The sequence below is a fragment of the Hibiscus syriacus genome, unplaced genomic scaffold, assembly GCF_006381635.1.
Source record: "Hibiscus syriacus cultivar Baekdansim isolate YM2019G1 unplaced genomic scaffold, ASM638163v2 tig00110377_pilon, whole genome shotgun sequence".
Taxonomy (NCBI): Eukaryota; Viridiplantae; Streptophyta; class Magnoliopsida; order Malvales; family Malvaceae; genus Hibiscus; species Hibiscus syriacus.
In genome coordinates, this window is record NW_024062711.1 from 2,028,855 (window position 1) to 2,035,736 (window position 6,882).

Below are 6,882 nucleotides of genomic sequence, written 5' to 3' on the forward strand. Positions count from 1 at the left end.
TAAGTGAGACAAAAGATAAGAGATATCTGAGTGGCTAAAAATCGAGTGTGATTGAATTAAATTATCATTGAATTGTAAAGTGGTCGGTTTGGTTCACACACCTGTAGTTTATGGTTATCGCCAAGAAAATGGGACGTTTTGTTGTGTTAATTAGGGCAAAAGAAGGGTCTTCAATCCAATTCCTGATATTTAGTAAAAAAAAAAGAGAAAAATGACATTTAAACCCCCTATATAACACTGTTTAATCACGTTGACACCCTTTGATAAACTATTTTGACTCACTTAAGAGCTATGGGTATGTTTTGTTTGTTTTAAGCTCTTCAATGTATTTGAAGGGCTATTTTTCAAAACCATATCAAAAAATGTCACACAAATATGTTAGACATGAATATGCAACATATGATTATAGACTAACAAATACAGAGAAACCAACATATTTTTTCTTGATGAACAATAAGCACATATTGTTCAAAGTTGTTGGTTCTCACATCTTCAGCTTTACTAAGATGTTCTTTATCTTTCTCAAGAGTCTTTACCTAAGTAGCTAGTGACAACTTTTTTAGTTGAAGGCCTTAAACTGTAATGCATAACGAGCCATAATAATAAGTACACAACAAAAGATGGAAGAGACTTGGGTAACAATTATTTCTACAAAAGATTCACAATCCAAGGCAAAACAAATTGTCTTAATGCATTAATCCCTACTGTTAACGATGGAAGAGACTATTTTCGCATGGTCAACAACAAAAGAATTTTCGGCTTAGATGAGAGGTTTGCACCAATATTATTGCACAATAGAGTGGTTCTTCGACAAAAACACAACTAAAGTACAAGTCTATAATGGCGTTTGTATAAAAATGCCACTAAAGTACGACTCTATAGAGGTGTTTGTATACAAATGCCATGAAAGTCCGAGTCTTTAGCGGCGTTTTTACATAAACGCCATTAAAATAATAGTCTTTTGTGGCGTTCGATCAAAAAAAGCCGCTAAAAATGCCCAGAGTAAACCCTTGATCAGGAAAGAATACCCAGAGTAATTTTAAAGGGGGAGAACAAGGTGAACCCTTGATTAGGAATAAGCTTTGGTCATCCGGCATGAAAAAAGTAAATTTTACTCATTGTGGCGTTTTTATAAAATCAACGATAAAGTACTAATCTATTGCGGCGTTTCAAGAAAAACATCGCTAATTTTCAGCTATATAGCGGCGTTTGTTGAAAAATGCCACTATATACGTATTATATTCGGCTATTGTATAAAAAAGCCGCTTAAGTACTACTATGGTGCAGTGTTTATTGAAAAAACCACTATATATGAAACCTATTGCGGCATTTGTAAAACAACGCCGCTAAAGTACTACTCTGTTGCGGCGTTTGTTGAAAAAATGCCACTATAGATTAATATTATTGTGGCGTTTGTATAAGATCGCCGCTAAAGTTATCATTTTGTGGCGTTTGGAAGGGAAACGTCGCTGTAGAACAATTTTGATGCAGTGATAATAATGTTTTTGTGATGTAGTACTTGTTTCGTAATCAAGCTTATGTGGGCTCTTAGGGTTTTTTCAATTGTTTTAAAACTTTAAACCTTTCCTTTCATTATAATATAAAGTATTATTAAATTTGGATGGTTGTATATGTGTGAATGCATGGGATGGGATCCAATGCCATTATTAATATATATGTTGATATCAATTGTTAACTTTCTCTCTATTTTTTTCTTGAATAAAGATTCCGACATCAAGTGCGTGCTTCCTACTTGTTTGGATTATTACTTAAATTATTATTTTAAAAAATAATTAGTATTTTGTATTGAATAAATTAATAATTATTTTAATAAATTTAATAATTTGCTTAATATAATATATGAAATAAAATTACTAAATGTTTATTTTGATAATAAAATTACTAAATGGAAAATAATAAAGTTAAACATGATTATTTTCGTTCCAGTTTGGTGCCTAACATTTCATTTCATTACTCAAAATAGGTCTAGCCGTGACGTGCCGTTAAGTTTGGTTATTAGCCCATTAAAAATGCCAGTTGACATATTTTTTATGGTAAAATATATAAATAATCCCCAAACTTTTAGTGCATTACATTTTGGCCACCACGTTAAACTCCTCATTATTCTTCTTCTACCTTCGTTTCACAACGGTGGCATTCACCGCCACCACCAAAACGTTCCCCACCATCCCCTGAACAAAACCCTTCTAGTTATTCATCATAAACCGTCGTCGATCATCATAGGTGGCCCTTTGAAGCTTCGTTGAAAACCTAAAAACCCACCATTGATATTCTTCACAATTTCAACCACCGTAGGTGTCCATAGGTTGCACTGTCACCACCAATGTGGCCGTCGTCCACCCGCAACCAAAACCTGACCACCCTCATACCGTAAATCATCATCGTTAACTGAAAAAAAATGACTTAAAGGTTCATTGAAAAACACTAAATCGCCACTATTGTTTTTGCAATTTTTACGTCGATCCCAAGCTCTGTTCACCTCACCGTCTCCGCCATCTTGTTCCATGTTTTGTTCCAACTAAAACCCAGTCATTATCGTTCCCTCTTGTCGTTGTTTCCTTCATCCGTCGTTGGGGTAAGCTTCAATTACTTTATATTTAATTTTCGGGGTGACCAAATATAGCGCCCTAAAAGTTTGGGGATTATTTATATCTTTTACCCTAAAAAATATGTCAATTGGTATTTTAATGGGTTAACGATCAAACTTAACAACTCGTCACAGTTGGACCCAATTTGAGTAACAGAGTGAAACGTTAGGCACCAAACTGGAACAAAAAAATGTTAGCCATTAAACTGGAAAAACGGTAATAAGTTAGGCACCTTTTGTATATTTAAGCCTAAATTTTATAATGATTAAAAAATGGTTATGGCATACACATAATAATGGGTTTTGTGGAATATTTAAAAGAAAATATTGAGAGGTGGTTGAATCATGAGTGAAATCTTCTTTATTTCTGGCCAATGTATTTCTTTTTTCTTTTCTATATTCAATTATTTATTTAAAATTAAACTAAAAAATGATATGAGAGATGACTTTTTCTGTGATAAATATTAAATATATCACACATTCAATTCAAAGTAACCTCAAAATTATAGAATATCCAACATACTTACCACTAAACTTGGTCATTTCTATATTAACCTAATATATTTTTTGTATTTTATCATACTAGTATTTTCTGTATTTCTATTATATAATCATAATATCAGTCTTAATCTACCACAGACACACACCATTCACGCAATACTTTCATAACTTGAGAATATGATGCCTGTAAAGTTAAAGTTCAAATAGTAAAGCTATAGTTCATTAAAAAGAATAACACTCTCTACATGAAACTAAGATAGTGATGTCTTTATAAATGGGATTAAGATGTGATTTATATATCTTATGTAACTTGTTTTATTGTATTGTAATTGCATAATGCATAATGACATATTGGAGTGAACAACACAATACTACGATGACCTTATTACCATTAATCTCAAAATCAACCACTACAACAAATTTTACCGTAATTTCTATGAGTGGTGACAAAAGCCCAAATCAAACCAAAGATGCAAATCCTATGGTTCTTCCCTTAACTTTGAGGCATACATTGACAACTTGAATTCACTTTACAAGAAAACAAATTGGGGAGGAGATAAAAGTTGAATGTAACTATTGTAATAAGCAAATTGATGGATGATCAAGAGTCAGGACAAGTCACTTAACCTAGTATACAAAGAAATGTATAAAATAATGCTTAAATATTCAATAAACAATATTATTTGGAACACAAGCTAGAGATAATGATTCAAATAATACTCTTTTCTTGGCACCATATAAATTCCACAAAAATCAAGAGAGAAAAGACTTGGCAGAAATGATCATTTTACATGAATATCCCCTTAACATGGTTGAGCTTTATGAATTTATGAAGTACGCGAAGACACTTCAATCGAGCTTTAAAGTTTCTTATTGCAATACAACTAAGAAAGACATTATGCAAAGATATTAGGTTGAAAAAGAGGGCAAAAATTACACAAATCAAGGGAGAAAATGAAATACCCCAAAATTTAAATATTGACCAAAATGGAAATTTTGAAAATTTGGTGACCAAAGTATAAACTTTGGAAAAGTTTAGGGGCTAAAATGATAATTTTAAAAATATACATTTTTGGCCTCATAAATAAATAGTTTATCTAAATAATAACGCTTCTGTGGGAATCAAAATTTTAATCCGAGATGTGTAATAAAAGTTATAGAGTAAGGAAGTTGAGGAAAAATTCGGTAAATCGGATCGAATAGAAAATTCAAGAAAATATGAAGGATGATACATTAGACCCAAAAATATTATTTTCACATTTTTAAATGTTGGAAAATAATATAAATATTTAGATTTAAGGGTTTAATTCAATGTTTAACTTGGACCGTTGTATTAAAGTGGCAAGATTGTGATTTTTGGAAAAATACAAGGGCAAATCGGTAAACTAAGATATTATTTGTTCATCTTTGACTTTTGGAAGATGATAAGGGTTAGGTGTCTTGGTTTGGAAGATGATAAGGTTAGGTGTCCTGGTTTAATGGTAATTAGGAAGTTTTATTAAGGGTAAATTGATATTTTTCTAGTTTAATGAATTTAATATTCATTAAATGTAAATTAAAGATAGACTTAGCATGAAAAATATCTAAAGTTTCATGCCAAAGTGTTCATCTTTCTCTCCATTTCCGTGAGCTATACCAAGGTAAGGGGAAAATATTCGTTTTCCATTTTTAAGTCATTTCCTTTGGATTTCAAGTTATGTTGTTCAATAGGAAAGTGATCTAGTCGAAAAGCGCTATCTTTTGGTACAATTATGCTTGTTCAACTTGCTTAATTTCAAAGATCCCAAATTTTAGGGTTTATGTTCATGATAGGGTTTATAAAATTGATGATGAATATTGATGTTTTTGAGGTTGTAGATTCATTTTCAAGAATGAATTATGATTAAAACATGTTCAAACTTCCTAGATATAATTCTAAAAATTTTGGTCAAATGAAGAAATTGAAGAACTTGGTGTTTTGATGAGAGTTGATTAGGGCTTTGATTTTAGAGATATTGTAAGGTTGATTGGAAGTTGATTTCATGCTTGAATTGAATCAAAATTGAGCAAAATCATGAAAACTTAGTTTTTAAGTTTAAAGTATTCAACTATCAGGAAATTGAGTGAGAAAAATTATGGAAAATTATATAAGGGTTGGAAATGATGTAGGAAGTATTCTACAAGCCTTAGAAAAATTAGGGGACCATTCTATAATTTTTTGAAAAGTTAGGGGACCAATTTAATAATTTTGGAAAAGTTGTGAATGGTTGTATAGTTGTTCAATAATTGATATACTATGCTGGAAATTACTGTTTTGGGATTGAAATGAGTGTTTAGATGTGAAATATGACAATTTTGGAAGTTTGAAAAGATTGGTGATTTAAGTATAACATTCGCATAGTTGGGGTACTTAAATGAAATTATGCCTTTGTAAAAGCATTTGAATGGTAATAATTTAATGCTGGAATTTTTTGTATTAAGAATCTAAGTGATAAAATGGTGAAGGAGCATTTTGTGTAAATTGGAAAAAATGGTGCCAATGTTAAAAAGGAATTATTAAGTGTTAAGTATTTTGGTAGAAAATGAGTTTCAAATATATATTATGGATTTTGTTTTGGGGATGTGTTATGTTAGTACAATACTAACATAAGTATTGTTATGAATTTGTGATTTTATACAGATCGTGATTGAATTGTGATTGAAGCAAATCGAGTATAAAAGAGTTATTGTGGACCGTAGTGAGTCACATATTTTGGATATATGAAGTGTTTAGGTGAGTGCAATACATGCATGACATGGTACATAGATGTTTTATACATCGTGTAAATAGATGTTTTATACATCATCTGGAAGACTTGCGACAAGTCGACCTTGTTTTATCAGCCTGAAATTTTGACATGGATGTTATTGTGGGTATAATTGCCCTAATGTTTATACATGGTTATATGTTTCATGGATGATTTAATTTATGACTATATGCCATAGTATGTTATTGAGGTTCAGTTGTATTAATGGCATTCCATAGAGTCTAGCAGCTGCAGAATTAAGTAGTGTTATAGTGTCAAATAAAGACACATAGTACAAGTCAGGTGGGTAAAACCCAACCTCAGCACTACGGTGAATTATTAGGTGAGAAATGCTCGACCTCAGCACTTTTGTGCAATATTTGACTCATATATCGGGTTCCTTATGGGTTGAGAATTGTGGCAATAGTTGCTGATAAAAATGATGTTATTATTTTATGTTGTTTTGATTTTGGCATTTGAAAATGATATTAAATTTCATGCATGATTGGTATTGCACTGTTCATTGTTTTAAATTACCTCACTAAGTATATACTTAGCGTGTGATGATTTTCATGCATAGGTAAAAAGCAGTAGTAGAATAAAGAGTTCGGAGCAACATCAAGCATCAAGGAGTATATTTCCATATTAGTAAGACATCCTATGATGTGATTCTGACTTAGTTAGTGATATATACTATAAATGTCCTAGTTGCTCCGTTGAACTATTTTATAACTGGTTTGTAATATCTAAACTAGAATGTTTTACCCTATTTTTAGTATGGATAGTATAAATACATACTAATATATATTTTAAATAGTATGTGACAGTTTGATATGATATGATATTTTTATATTATTAGTTATCTTTTTAATAAAATAAATTTTAAATTAGTTTTGAATTGGAAAATATTTTGAGAAATTCATGTGACATCTATAATCTGCATAGGTATAATTATACGGGCTTTAGGTGTTACAGAAAAGACTTGGAAAAAATGATCATTTTATATTA